At 46.9% G+C, this 15,748-nt stretch overlaps 1 long non-coding RNA gene across 1 annotated transcript in view; it reads right to left on the bottom strand.

Moving 5' to 3' along the window:
* Nucleotides 1-2,926: 2,926 nt before the first annotated feature.
* LOC148758844 (uncharacterized) overlaps nt 2,927-15,748 on the bottom strand; it is a 69,703-nt gene continuing 56,881 nt past the window's right edge. Inside the window, exon 2 of the long non-coding RNA XR_016020342.1 lies at nt 2,927-4,158. This is a non-coding gene — a long non-coding RNA (uncharacterized LOC148758844). The remainder of the gene's footprint in view (nt 4,159-15,748) is intronic.

Below are 15,748 nucleotides of genomic sequence, written 5' to 3' on the forward strand. Positions count from 1 at the left end.
CCCGGTCCGAGGGCAATGGGCCGGGAGGGGGCAGGGGGCCCGAGACACGGAAAAGGGGGGGGGGACGGAGGGAAGGGGGCGGGAGACCCGAGTGGGCGACAGGAATGGGGGGACACGGGGCCGGATGGGGGGTCTGGCGTCTAGGCCGGGCGGTGGGGACACATCTTCCCCGGGATCCTGTGTCCCCATCGGGCGGTCCCCTCGCTCTTCCTCCTGCGGAGACCGTTCCCTCCTGACCCCGCACTCGCCTGCCCGGGTCCCCGTCAGGGCCAGGGCCCCCGAGAGCAGCAGGAGGAGGGTTCCGGGGCCCATGAGGCGCATCCTCGGGGTCTGGGGACAATCTGCGTGCGGGCGGGTCCGTGGACACTTGATAACCGGAAAGGCGGTGACACTGATTGGCTTCTCTAGAAACCGGACGCAGTGGGAGTGAGAACTGGGGCCGCCTCCTGAGTTTCTAGACAGGAGGACCCGACACAGGTTGTGAGAAGGAGAAGTGAAATCGCGGGGAGGTGAGGACTCCCCAACACTGAGCTTACCGGCGCCAGACTCCGCCCTCAGGGGACCTGGGACTCTGCCCTGATCCCTCCTCCTGCACCGAGCGCTCTGTGTCACACTGTCACCCTGAGTCCTGACCCAGGGGCTGTCTGAGGAACCAGGGCTCAGCCCCTTTTCCTCCTCTTCTCTTCCCGGAATCCCTCTCCCTGAAATGGACGCCCTGCCTCCCACCCTTTACCTCTCCGCCTGGACTCTTCTGGAAGAAGACACCCCCAGGGACTTGATGCCACAGAGTGAGCTCGCCCTGGGAATAGAGGAAGGACAGGGCTTTTCTCTTTAACCCTGGAGAAGTTGTGCCTGAAAACACCAGCTGGAGATTCTCATAGAGACCAGTCTCCTTGTTGTTTATTAACCACAGTGGGGAACAATCTTGGAAACCCCTGATCACCAGGAAGCTAATCTGTAAAACCGTGATTTGTCCCCCTTGGTGCAGAAATGTGTGTAAACAGCACTGCAGCCAGACTCTCAAAGCTCCTAAGTCTCACTTTCCCAGACGGTGCACCTGTGACTCCAGATGTTTCTACTGTAAAATGATCTTCATTCCACAGTCCTGAGTTTGTCTGTTGAGTCCCGGCATCCTCAATACAAAGAAGCAGGGGAAGCAGTTTGTTCCTGTGTGTTTCAACAAGGAGCATGTACAACCTCAAAGCTGCAAGTGTTCAAAGCAGTTAAAACGCCCTTCACCAGGGCTCCTGTGTTGCCTATTTTAATGAATAATTCACATCTCAGCGCTGTGCATATTTTATTGGGACACATTATTATTTTTAAACTGAGTATCACAAGGAGGCCATTAGTTTTTAGGCAGCGCCACAGAACACCCCACTAGGTCCTAGATAATTTACAAAATATCTATAAAACAACATATTTCAACCCAAGAGTTCCACTGCTTTAGGATTCTTTACCTCTGCCTCTTTCCCTCACCCTGCTTCTCCAGCCCTTCTCTGTCTCTCTCACCCCTCAGGCCCTCTTCCCCACTTAGTCCCCACCACCCTGATTGTGTCACTAGTGCCACCCCCTCACCTGCCAGCCAAGGACTATTCTCCCCACAGGAATCGGGGATCCTGCTAATGTCAGTGAGGCTCTGTCATTTCTTTCCTAAAACCACTCCAATGGCTCTGAATCACCCTGGGAAGCTTCTAGAATGTAAGGCACATGAGCACAGGGGCTTTGGGCTGTTTAAGTCAAAGTTGTATCCCAAGCATATGAAGCCATCCTGATAGATAGTGGGCATTAAATTATTTGTTGAATGAATGAATGATTGTATTAAAATTTATATCATGTAAAATCATAACTTGTAAAATACAAAAAAAGGAAATATTTTGTTACAAACTACTGAGCATATCAGTTCATAAATTCATTCCAGTGAAAAAAATGCTGTGTGCTTATTTGTTGCACACTTGCGCCTGTGTATTAGTTTTCTATTGCTGTGTAACAAATCATCACAACTCAGTGGCTCAAAACAACACCCACTTATTTGCTCACAGTTCCTTAGAAATCCAGGCCCGGTATGGATGGGATTTTTGCTCAGGGTGTCACAAAGCTGTGAGCTCATCCTGAGCTCAGGATCTTCCTCCAAGCTTACAGAGAGCTCTTAGCAGAATTCAGGTTTTTCCAGTTATAGGTCTAAGGTCCCTGTTTCCTTGACAAGTGTCAGCGAGGGGGATGCTGCCCCAGCCCTAGTGTCCACCAGTAGTCTTTGCCATGTGGCCCTCCATTTGAAAGCTGCCAGTAGAGAAAAGGCCTCACACTGAATCCCTCTCACTTGGAATGTTTGCTCAGGGGAAACCCCAGTCAGTCCTCACCTTGACAACAGTAGTTGTAAGTTTTTATTGCAGATGCCTTTAATAACAATGTTTCCTACAATAAGTTGCAACAAAGTTGAGAACATATAGTAGCTCCATCACATAGTTTAAAGACTGAATGCCATAACATAAATGCCTTTACAATAATTATCTTTGCTTTTTCTTAGAATTTTCAAATTTGTTTCATTAAGAATGTCAGAAATATTGGCTACAATGCAAATTTTCTTACTGAACATCATCTTCAAAAATATTTGCCTAATAAAATTGTTTTTCAAAATGTTAGAAAAATGTGAATCTCATGCCTCAGTCTATACACCTTGGTATCCTGACAACAATTGTGTTGTGATACAGTGGGCAGCGATGGTTAACGCCAATCTAGGAACAAAGTGTTCCAAAACTGGCTGTCCAGTTGGCGTCCTAGAATAAATGTCACATCTTTCATTGTGTTTTTGAATGAGATTGAATAGAAGTGATTTGGACACCGATGTGATTCTAAAAAGCACTGTTGATATTGATGCTGGACGCTGAAGTTTTTTTGTTTTGTTTTGTTTCTAATTTTTATGGGGGAATATTGGGGAACAGAGTGTTTCTCCAGGGCCCATCAGCTCCAAGTTGTTGTCCTTCAATCTAGTTGTGGAGGGTGCAGCTCAGCTCCAAGTCCAGTCGCTGTTTTCAATCTTAGATGCAGGGGGTGCAGCCCACCATCCCGTGGTGGAAAGCTTGCGCTCTAACCAGCTGAGCCTCCAGCCACCCCTGAAGTTTTTTCAAAGCAGCTCTGTTGTATCTTCCATTCACGCTCTCTATTGTGTCAATGTTTTCCCCTTTATAGCGTTTTCTAGTTTAACATACATTGATCAACATGAATTTCCATTCTGTAAAAGTAGTTAATTCAGTTGTATGTCAAGTTAAATATAACACACCAAATCCTTCACAGTTAGAATCACCTTGCAGGTCACACTGAACATTGTATCCCAGAAAATCTATAGAGATGCCAGTGATCACATGACCCATTTTTAGCCAAAGCTGTTTACTGTGACACCCCGGCCGTCTCTCTGACATGGCTCATAACAATTGTCTGTGGCTTTGTTCGAAGGTGGGTAGTTCTTTCTAAGGATCATTGCAATAAACTTTGGTATTCCTTTTTCTGTTTCCTTATAAAAAAATTAACCAGGAATGGTTCACAAGTCACAATTTGAGAAATGTCAGTTTAGGAATTATGATCAAGTAAATACCTGGGCACACACCACTGTCAGAAACGGAACCTATGAAGAAGCCACCGTGGCTGCGTCCCCCATCCTGTCCTTCAGATGGAACCTCTATCTTGAGTCTTGTGTTTACTATTCCCTGGAGATTCTCTGAGGATTTTACAATAAGTATATATATCCCAAACCAAATATTATTTACTTTTGTCCATTTTTGAACTTCCTGTCCAGTGAACTCGTACTGCATGGACTCTTCTGAGACTCAGCATTACGTAGGGAGTTACCCCCATGTGTGAGGGTGTCCTTCATTTATTTGTTTTCACTGCTGACGTCTTACATTTCATGCTGACACCACACTTTCTCTGTTTCCCTGCTGATGCACACGTGGTTGTCCCAGTTGCTGTAACATGAGTGTGCTTGTCTCCTGGGCACAGGCAAGGAATTCCCCAGAGAGGACGGTCAGGAGGGAAGGCTGGGTACAGGGGTGTGAGCTTTAAGCACAGTAGGTAAGATGATGTGCACTTGATTTCTGAAATGCTTGTGCCGATTTAAACTTTCACCAGGAGTGTGTAAGGCTTCATGTTGCTGATGTGTCTGTTCTGAAAATAAACCAAACTCAGCTTAAGTAGAGGAATTAAGAGTTGGAAATCAGTTCCTTGGTTGCAGAATCACCCAGATATTTTCTTTTCTGACATACTAATTACTCCCTTTACTTTTAGTCCATATGTTTTTCATTATACTCACCAGAGACACAGTTCAGGACACTGGTTATAAGGATCTTCAGTGAACACAGTAAGAACTTGAACAAAGAGATAACAAGCATTAAAAAAGTCATGGCGACCATAACAAAGAACCAGTCAGAAATGGAGGGTGCAATAACTGACATGAAGAATGTGCCTGCAGACTAGATGGAGCAGAGGATCAAATCAGTGATTTGGAAGACAAGGTAGCTGAAAACACCCATCGGAACAGCAAAAGGAACAAAGAATAAAAAATCATGAGGACAGTGTAAGAGACTCTGGGACAACATCAAGCACCAACATTTTCATCAGAGGGGACGAGACTGAGAAGAGAGAGAACAAAGGGTTGAGAACTTATTTGAAGAAATAATGACTAAAAACTTTCCTAACCTGGCAAAGGAATTAGACACACAAGCCCAGGAAGTGCAGAGTCCAAACAAGATGAACCCAAACAGGCCCACACCAAACACATTATAATTAAAACAGCAAAGGTTAAAGACAAAGAGAGAATCCTAAAGCAGCAAGAGAAAAGCACCTACTGGTTGTAACTTACAAGGGAGTTCCCATAACAATTTCTCTTGATTTTTCAACAGAACCTGTGCAGGCCAAAAGTGATTGGCAGGAAATATTCAAAGTGATGAAAAGCATGGATCTACAACCAAGAGCAGTCTACCCAGCAAAGTTATTATTTAAAATTGAAGGACAGATAAAAAGCTTCCCAGACAAGAAAAAGCTGAAAAAGTTCACCGTCACCAAATCAGTATTACAAGGAATGTTAGAGGGACTTCTTTAACACACACACACAAATCACAAATATGAATAATTAAATGACAATAACTACACATCTATCAACAATTACTTTCAATGGAAATGGATTAAATGCTCCAAAAACATATGGTGGCTGAATGGGTAAGAAAAACGAAATCTTTACATTTGCTGCCTATTCATAGTAACTATGTATAGTGCCAGGTGGGTACTAGACTCATCAGGGGGATCACTTCTTAAATTATAAATGTCTAACCACTATGCTTAAAATATAAAATAATTTCACCATGCCTGAAATATAAAATATAATGTAATATAAAATAATTTTGAATATCAACTATAATTGAAAATGTTAAAAAGGGGGGGAGGTAAAGAAGAAAGAACAAAAGTATCAAATTTCCAGGTATAGAACAAATAAGTCCTGGGGATGTAATGTACAGCATGGTGAATATAGTCACCAATATGGTGACAGCGTGGTACGGTGTCAGGTGTTTGCTGGACTTCTCATAGTGGTCACTTCGTTAGGTATATAAATGCTGAACAACTACGCTGTGCACCTGAGACTGATACAATGTTGTATGTCAGCTATATTTTTCAATAAAAATCATACAAAATAAGTAAATAAAAAAAATAAAGCCGAATGATTTCAGGTGTCAGCCACGTGTACAGAAACCTTCACAGCAACACCTAGACCAGTGTTTGATCAAATAACTGGGTGCTGCAGCCCAGACAAGTTGACACAAGACTCATCAAAGATAAGGTATGAAAACGAAGTCACTGTTCAGAGAGGGAGACATTCAAAAGGAGAAAACAATAAAAATTTTAATTACTCCATAAGCTCGAAGGGAACAGTTTCACTGCCCTGTGTTTGGCAATATGTGGGGGTAAAAGAAATAGAAAGCAAAGTTTATATCCTTAAAATTTTCTTTAGCGACAATATCACTTCTTAGGTGGCCTTGCGTCCACCCCGTTATGTCCATCAGGAGGAGCATGAAGTCTGGTGGCTTCACATTAGAGATGTTAACATTGATTAGGGGTCGGGTGGTGACCACCTACTATCCAACCACTATAAAATTCCCCCATCAATTTTTCATCTAATTGTCAGAGTATCCATTGATGGTCATTGCCTATAGTCATTATTTCATTAGGGCTACAAAGGACAATGTTTCTATCATTCCTTCTGAATTACTTAGTTGGAATTCTGTTAGAAAGAAAAGTGTTTTCCCATCAATAATTTGGATCCCCTCAAATAAATTTCTGACAAAGAAATAGGATAATGATTTGAATTTATTTATTTATTTATTATTTATTTATAAAAACAAGTTTGTGCCAAACATGATCAAAGATTTATTTTTCTAAATAAAGTATAAAACACACATATCATTAGTGAACATTTTAGTGAATTTCCACAAAATTACCATACCCTGATACAGCTACACAGGTCAAGAAATAGAACAGAAAACCAGAGCCTCTCACACATCCCACAATCATTGACTCAGTGGACCAGCGAAATTAAACAGTTATTTTGCCACCAAAGATGAGTTTACTCAGGAATAGCAGAGAACTGCAATTTGGGATGTATGAGCTACGGCAAAACCGTAGGCAAGTGTTAAGAACAAAGGAAAGGAACATTTACAGAGAAAAGGGGACGTTGAGAGGAGCTGTTATAAACAAAAAATCCCCCGGAGGAAACTGGGAGTTCAGACTGTAGTGGCTTTTCATTGGCTGGGTTGTGACAGTCTCTCATTGGCTGGGCCATTGCCAGGGGAGGAGAAAATCTTCCCCCTTTCTGGTGGGGTAGTAGATGATAAGACATTTTCCAACTGCAGTTGTCAGGCAGTTTCTTCCTGTTGGGGGCACCTTACAGTGGTGGGTGTGAGAGCTCCCCCTACAGGCCCTCCAGGCTCCAACCTTGGTTGAGGTCTCTAATTTTTACATCTCCTCTCCTCCCCAAAGGTAGCAACTAATCTTAGTTCTAGCAACCCAGATTATTTTTTCCTATTTAAAAGTGTATGTAGACAGAATCATACTCTATCTGTTCTTTTGTGTAACAATATTGTTTGTGAGGTTCATCCATGTCATTGTGAGTAGCTGTATTTCATTCACTTTTGTTACTGTGTAGCATTCCATTGCATGAACATATCTCAGTTTATCCACTTTTCTGTTGGTGAATTTTTAGGTTGATTCCAGTTTTTGACTATTATAAATAAAACTTTGAACAATCTATGGTGCATATACCAGTATTATCTTTTCTTGTTGTTAGTAAACTCTAAAAGTAGAATCCACAAGTGTGCAGAAGGTGACTCTTTATCTTTGGTATATAAGGACAAACCATTTTTCAAATCTATTGGACCAGTTTACTCTTTCAACAGCAGGACGCAGTTGTTTTATGTCCTTGCCAACACATGACGTTGTCAGACTTTTTTTCATTTAAAACACTACGGTCAGTGCACTAGTGGCTTCTAATTGTGAAAACAAAATGGCTCAAAAGTCACCTAGTCTCTATGCTCGATATGGGAACAAAAGAATTTCATGGTGGATCAGCTTGTGAAGCTGTGTGCTGCTTATAGACTTGCTCAGAAGTGACCAGACTGATCGAAACTTAGAGACAAACTGAGGACTGAAGTTTTAACAACAAATGGAGTAAAGACTACTCGTTACTTTTCACGCACTGTACCACAGAAAGAGAGTTGCTTTGCTTCATGTTGAAGAAAGTCAGGCCCAGGGTAGTGATAAGGAGCTGACAGAAATGACTAAGGAAGTTACAATATGTAGTGTTCCACATACTGTGAACAAGTGGTATCTGAATGCACCAGACAGAGCAAGTTCCCATGGTGATATTTCTTCTGTGAAAGACTGGGGGAAGAGGCGGGACTCAGGCAGAAGGCCTAGGATGGCAATAATAAAACAACAACCAAGATAATCTCCAGGTTCGGGTGTGAGAATCTCCTGCTCTCACTGAGCACAGTCGCTGGGTAGGGAAGTCCAGCTCAGCAGAGGGCTTAGTGCTGGACTTCCTCTCAGTTCTCACACAACTGTGCCAGGTGTTTACGGCTGCTCTACCAAGGGACAGAGGACACAGCATCATGTCTACTTGTCAATAGGTTCCCAGGTTGTAGGAAAGCCAATAAAGCACGGTTAGTCAATATATCGTTTACAACAGCCACGCCAGGGGGCAGGCACCCTGTTCACCCCAGATTCCAAGGCATCCCAAGCGGCCAGACCACGGGGTTCCCAACCCTCCTTTTGCTCCTCTCTGGGGTCCTATGGCTGACTGAGCCCAGGGCTGTTGAGCATGGAGACTGAAAAGACTGATAATGGAGGCGGAGGACAAAGGAGGGCCAGCCTGGTGGGTGCTGGGCAACGAGACTGAGCCCTCCCACCTCCCCCCGGAGCCCCGGTCACCTCCCATTCCCCACACCTTTCCACAACTTTCTGTCCTCCTACTCTGGCTCTCCTTCTCTTCCCCTACTTGCCTTGTCTCATTGTAAAGGATACACTCATAGTTCTCCTCCTGTGTTGGGAAAACCCAGGGATTTCCTGTCGTTCTTTCCTGTGTCTCATTTACTTCTACAGACACTTCACTTCTGACACACCTGATCATCAAATGTGTGGAGGTTTCCCCTACAATAAGCAATTCTCTGTTTCATCAGCTGAATGGTCGACAATTTAACTCAATTCTAACATTGTCTGCCTGGTGTCAGATCCCAGGGGTTAAGGGCTCGTCCCACAGACTGACCCCCCCCCCCCTTCAGATGCCAGTTCAAAGCCCACGTTATCACTTCTGACAAACCAACTGTAGATCAGAGGTTCTAATGACCCTTTCCTCAGGTTTAATGAATGTTCTAGAGCAGCTCACAGAACTCAGGGAAACGTGTGCATATATTTACTTGTGTATTAAAGGTTATGATAAAGGATACAGATGAACAGCCAGATGAAGAAATACACAGGGCGAGGTCTGGGAGTGTCCTGAGCACAGGAGCTTCTGTCCATGGAGTTCACCCTCCCAGAGTGGACGAGATCAAAGACAAATGTTGGAACAAGATGTGATTCTAGTGTTGCTATCACTTGCGGTTCCTATTACAGGGGTTTCAGGAGCTCTGTGTCAGGAACCAGCGACCTCTAGAGGTCAACATCTATTTTCTATTATCTCAGACCCATCCACAAAAATAACTTGCCCTCCCTTGGAGAAGAGCTCAGTCTGTGATGTAGGAAGAGCAAGAAGGATTGCCGGGGCCTGAGGCAGCCAGATGACCTTGGTGGTTCACTCAGACTGTCCCAGGATCAAGTCTCCAAGGCAGAACGGGCCCACGACTGCCCTGTGGGTAACAAGGAGCCTGGGGACACAGCTGCACAGCCACGTTTGGACTTGAGCGCATGCAGCCCAGGGAGGCGGGTCTAAGCAGAGCCCCGCCCTCAGGGGTGCCTGTCTCCCACGTCGTCTCCCAGGCTTTCATTTTCCTCCTTCTGCCTCCTTCAGCTTGTTCTGCTTGTTCTGCCTGGAGACTGATGATAGAGGCGCATTTTTGTTAGAATTAGATCTTAGGGTTCTGGAAAAGCCCATCAAAGTTAGTGGAGGTTTGTGTTTACAGCAGTGGGTGGGGATTCAGAGTTCTCCGCACACGGTGACATGGGGAGAGAAGCCGGTTCAGTGGCTCCTAACCTTCCTCCTGCTGCTGTGGGGATCCCCGACCCTGATGGAGACCCCTCCACTCCGTTCACCTCACTCTGTTCCCCTCCACCCACCCCAGCCCTGTCCTGGCTTCTCCATCTCTCCTCCTCTCACCTTTCCCCTCCACACAAACCAATAAGGGCCCCTGGGGAGCAGCTCCTGGGCACAGGTGCAGGCGATAGACTGTTGGGAGCAGCTGAGCCCAGCTCAGGACAGAGCCAGGAGGGGGCGGCAGCGGGACAGCCCCTCCCTCCTTCCCCTGAGGGCCTTTTCAGCCCAGGCTCTCACTCCCTGATGTGGTTAGATGCCCCCTTGATCCCCCAGAGTCAGGAAGCCCAGCTTGGGACACACGTGGGTGGGTCCTGTGCTTCAACAGCGACAGAGAGAGTCAAAGTGTGATGCCGCGGGCTACGTGGCTGGAGAAGATGGGACCCAACTATTGGGAGCAGAAGGATTTCATGAAAACCATAGCAGAACATTCCTGTGGCGCTGGAGGTACAGCATAGCTTGGAGCATGGAGGCAAGGCCTGTGAGTGATGTCAGGCTCCTTACAGGGACGTCAGGCTCCTCTCACCTGTGAGGAGGGGAGGGTCTTCACCAGTTGTGTGGGGCCAGTGACCCTTCACAGCCTGGACCAACGTGTGGCGTTTTGCTTTGGGTTTCATTTTCAATCTGGGTTTTGATAAAGATGAACTGGAACTTGAAGCAAACACAATCAGTGGGGAGGGTCTGTGGGAGGAGCGAGGGCTCATGGAAGGTCTTGTGCTCTAAGTGATCCCGAGACCCCTAAGGAAGAACGCTATTCTGTAATAAAGCTCCAGGTTCTAACTTCCCATCATTAACTGTCTTTCCCTCCCATCAGTACCCTCCACCTTGGCACTCACGCCAGAGTGTGCAAATGGCTGCCATCAGCATGCGCTGAGTTGCAACCCTGTCCTTTTCCCCAATGAATCCTTTGTTGGTGACAAAACACCTCGTGGTTATTATTTCTCAGCTGACAGTTTTGACAGACTCTTGGTCCAGAGTCCCAGCCTTGCAGAGGTTGCCCTGCTGCGTGATGGCCCCAACGGGAGCTTCCTCAGGGGACACTCAGTCTCCTAGGAGTGTGAGTTTCCTCTCTGTGAACAGGGACCCACAGCCTGGAAAGTGACAGGCAGCTTGGCTACAGACGTCAAGCACAATTGGGGAAAGATTTGTCTTGCAAAGACCTTGAGCCACTTCTTGACTGAAGGGCGCGTGCACCTGCTACTCAACACCCCGGGGTCTGGAATGAGACACTGCTGCCCCAGGTACTAGGGCAACCACCCCTCCATGATCGCCCTCAGGGAGGGAGACAATCCTCTGGGGTCTCACTCAGGGGAGGGCGGGGAAAGGACTGACCCTGAATCCTCCTCTGGGACTCGTGGTCCTGGCAGGTGACCGTGGTGTGTGTGGGATTTCAGACACATTCCTGGCATGTAAACTCACCCAGAGTGACCCTAATTCTGTTCATGTCCTTTTAAAGGATGCTGTGACTTTGGGAGCGTCAGAGGGAGGCCATGGGACAGGAGGAAAAGTGAGTGACAACAAAGGAGCAGCACTTCCTGTAATGGACTTTGGTCCTGAGATGTTCTGTGGGAGCAAGTGTACAAGGGAGACTCTCCTGTCCTTCCCCTCTGTCCCCAGCACCCCCTCTTGGGCCTGAGACCCCCACCCCTGAGCTGTCACTCACCCTGACGTTGCTCCCCCTCCATTAGGATCAAATGCTCTCCTTCCCTCCCCTCAGAACTGGAGCTCCCAGCACTGTGCCTAGAAAGTAGTTTGTCCCCCGACTGCTGGTTAGGGAGGAGGTGATTCAGGAGACACAGGCCCCCACTGAGAACCGAGAAATTCTGATAAAATATAGTTCACGTCCTTGAAACCCTGCACATGCCAACACAGTGAGGGGGTCCAGCCAAGATCTAGGGCAGGACCACTGCCTGGGGAGCTGAGGTCAGGGGGCCCAGAGCTCCAGAGTCACTTTTGCTCTGAGGGCATTTGCCAAACCTGAGGAGATCAGCAAGAACTCTCTCTGAGCTTTTGGCTCCTTGAGGGACTGAGCAGAAAAGGAGGTGAAAGCTGGCGCCCAACGAGGGTGGGACCCTGATACACTAACACCCACATTAAGCAGTGACTCTGAAATGCTGCTTCCTAGAAACGTGAATGAATCTGAAATAAATAGTCCGCTCAGGAACTTACAGTCACTTATGGCTTCTCCATCTCTGGGTGATAAGGGATGACACGGCCCTCAGACTGCGGTTGGGGCATCATGGCAAACATCTCCTTGGGCACCAAGAAACAACTAGGACAACCGTCCTGAATAAGATAGCACCATTTTAGGCTGCAAATAATTCCTACACACAACATTTTTATTATTTTATTTTATTTTTTTAAAACAAGCTCTGGCCAGGTTTATTAAAGAAAAAATATGCATGAGTTACTTTTCCCCACTCTGTCCTGGCTTCTGCTAATGACGTCAGAACCCCCTGGATCAGTGGTAGCCAGTGCACATGCTCTGTAGAGTTCTCCACACGCTGTGCCCAGTTCAATATTGTTGCCTCTGTGGTGATGGCCACCCATCCTGGCCAACATGGCGTCGTGCTCTGTTTCATATTACCTCACGGTTGGGCAGTGTTGGCGAGGATGACCAGTTTTGCTTTGCCTTGTCTGATCATTTTCAGAGTCTGCTTGTATCCCAACGTGTACTTTCCACTTTTCATAACAAGTTGCAGCCTAGAGTTGATCGACTCCAGCAACTTTTTCGTCTTCTTTGCAGCCGTCATTTTCCTGCCTTAGGTGTGGGTCGGTCCCCCAGCAAGAGCAGCCACCAAGACAGCAGGGGAGTTGGAGAGGTGTACACGTAGTATTTCTAAAAATGGCCCAGCATACTAGCAAAGCCAACCAAGACGACATGAGCCAGAGTACGCGGTAACAAGTTTCAGTTGAGGCAGACTGCAAAAACTTTGGAATCTGTAAATATGAGGCACATGCAGTAAAATAAGTGTGCTTTCCATGTTCAAATACAGATACAAAAGAATTTCAGCGGGGAACTAGAAATTCTTAAAGGTGACATAGCAGATTTTAAAGGGGACCTGTATTAGTTTGCTAGGGCTGCTGTAACAGGACAACAAGCTAGATGGCTTGAAACAGCAGGAATTTATTGGGTCACAGTTCTGGCGGTTGGAGGCCTGAAATGAAGGTGTTGGAAGGCCACGCCCCCTCAGAGATTCTGGCTACAATCCTTCCCGCCTCCTCCTAGCGTCTGGTGGCTGCTGGCAGTGGTTGGCATTCCTTGGTTTGCAGCTGACCTCTGCCAGTCCAATCTCTGCCTCCATTTTCATATGCTATTTTCCTGGTTTTGTCATGTAAACTTCCCTCTGTGCATGTCTGTCTCTGTGTCCAAATTTCATGTTTTTGTAAGGACACCACTTATATTGGGGTCACCACCCTAATGATTCCATCTTAACTGGTTAAATCTTCAAAGGTCCAATTTCTAAATAAGGTCACACTCTGAGATACAGGGGGTTAAGGTTGCAACATACCTTTTTGGGGGAACACAACTGTCGTACGGGAGACCCTGCTTGCTGCACCATTTGTCATGCAGGGAGGTCTGCGGGGTCTCTGCTCCCGCTCCCCACACAAGAACGCAGGATATGGTGAGGCCAAAAAGGAACACCCATGGAGCCATAGGTAGGGGAGTCATACCACTATGGTCTCACTGGAGGCTGGGTTCACCGGACATGCAACCTGCTGTCCGTTTTTCTGCCAACCGACCAACGACTCTCCTCGGCTCTCCTCCGCTCTCCTCCGTAGCCGCAGCAGTTACATCAGCAGCCAATTGGCCAACTGGCCACAGCCAACGCCCATCCACTACCCGAGCCGGCACCCCTCCACGTGAGGCCGAGAGCCTGTAAACTACTTTCTGGGGCTCTGTCCCCACAACAACTCAGCATAGAACAGAACCCAGTAGAAATTTTAAAATAAAAAAAACAGATAACTGAAATTGAGACCAAATGCATAGGTTTAAGAGCAGGGAAGACATCTTTAGAGATAAAAAGAGGGAATGAAATAATGGGAAGCTGGGTCATCCTAGAATCTAGTTTGAAATAGAATCTCCTCTTCCCACCCTCAGGCTGTGGCTATGGCTGACTTTCTTCATTATCTTCCCTCAAACCCAGTGAGTCTGTCAATTCTCTAGTTGAATGTGTCTGTTGAAGAGACTGTGATAGGAGATACTTATCTCCCAAATCCCTTCTGACTCTTCTGACCTTCTCAAGTATCACCGTCAGCATATGTGACCTGTCACGCAAGGCCTGATGGGAATCGGCCCCGGCATTTTACTCAGCAGAGATCCCTCTGAACTGTTGCAAGACGGAGAGCCCCAGATCCAGTACACAGAGCTTGTAGCCACCAGGTCTGAAAGAGACAGGACTCTCCACAGGTGGGCAGCTATCGTGAAGCCTCCTGGAGGGGAGCAGAGACGCACGTGCCACGTGCAGCATAAGAGCTGCCCAGGCCCCTCATCCTGAGATGAGGTAGGAAGGGAGGCGAGGGCTAGAAGCCCCTTCTCAGAGCCAGTGTAGCAGGTGCTGTTCTGGGTGCCTGTGGCCGGGTCAGGCTCTTGCCATTCTCTTCTCTGACCCCCGTCCCAGCACATCCCAATCACTGCGAGGACCGTGGCTGGTCTGAAGCTCCTGCTGCTCTAACCCTTGTAACTGGGATGTGCGAGAAGATACGGGGCATGGAGGGGGTGGATACGGGGTTCCCCAGTCTGTCAGGTCTCATCCCACATGGTTCATTGGCCGTAGCATCTCTCCTTGTTACTGCTGGGGCCAGGGATGGTGATCGAGGCAGGTGACAAATCATGGGAGGGAGCCAGGATGACAAATAACCTGGGAGAGAGGTCACTGGTTGGTCTCGTGGCCATTTGTCACCCAGAGGAGAGGTTAAAGGTGGGAGACATGACTCCTGGGAACTAGAAGCTCGGCAGCCAGGACGCTGAGAAACTATGGGGAGGAGGCAGAGGTGGGAGGCTGGGGACTTGGCGAATCAGTGTGTCCAGTTCCCAGGAGCCCCGGATCCAGAGTGACCTGTGTCACAAGGGAGCACCAGCCTCTGTGGTCACCTCAGGGCTTCACAGGCTTGGTCTCAGCCCATATTTCCTCTGCTTCTCCATGAGGTTCTAGGCAACAAGGTTGCAAATTTCCGTGAAAGTCCATCTTAGGGACCAGGGCGTCTGGAAATCAGATCCTCTTGTCATCAGCGTCACCCTTACAAAAATGTGTCCTTCTTTTCACATTTCTCATAATATGTCAACAAATAAGGTCCTCAGGAAAAATGAATGTGTAGGCAGGCAGGTGAGTGTAGATGGTCCCTAAGAAATGTGTGACTGGGCAGGTAAATCGAGAAACTGCTCAGATACAGACAGGAAGATCCAGGGCTGTTTTCCAGCCTGCGATCCTGGGTGTCCACACAGCCAGAGTTTATATTAATCGGGATGATCTGCTCCTGAAGAACAGACCTCCGGAAGGTGATTTTCTAGTGCCAGTATTTTCCCTTCCCCTAATTGTTTCCTGATGGTATCCGCTGTCTTAAGGTAAACCTACTAAACCATCAACACACTGAAAAGACAATCTGCTGAATGTGTGAAGATATGAGAAATGATACATCAGATAGGAGGTTAGTATCCAAGATTTATAAGAAACTCATATGAATTAACAAAAAAAATCAAATAATCCAATTTAAAAATGGGCAGAGGACCTAAACAGACATTACACCAACGAGGACATACAGATGGCCAATAGACATAGGAAAAGATGCTCAATGTCACTAATCATTAGAGAAATTCAAATAAAAACCACAATGAGGTATTACCTGGCACCTGTCAAAATGGCCATTATCAATAAACGAAGATGTGGAGAACAGGGAACCCTGGTGCTCTCTCTGTTGGTGGGGCTGTAATTGGTGCAGCCACTATGGAAAACAGTATGGAGA

The sequence above is a fragment of the Rhinolophus sinicus genome, chromosome 2, assembly GCF_057876585.1.
Source record: "Rhinolophus sinicus isolate RSI-liver-muscle chromosome 2, RSI-T2T, whole genome shotgun sequence".
Taxonomy (NCBI): domain Eukaryota; kingdom Metazoa; phylum Chordata; class Mammalia; order Chiroptera; family Rhinolophidae; genus Rhinolophus; species Rhinolophus sinicus.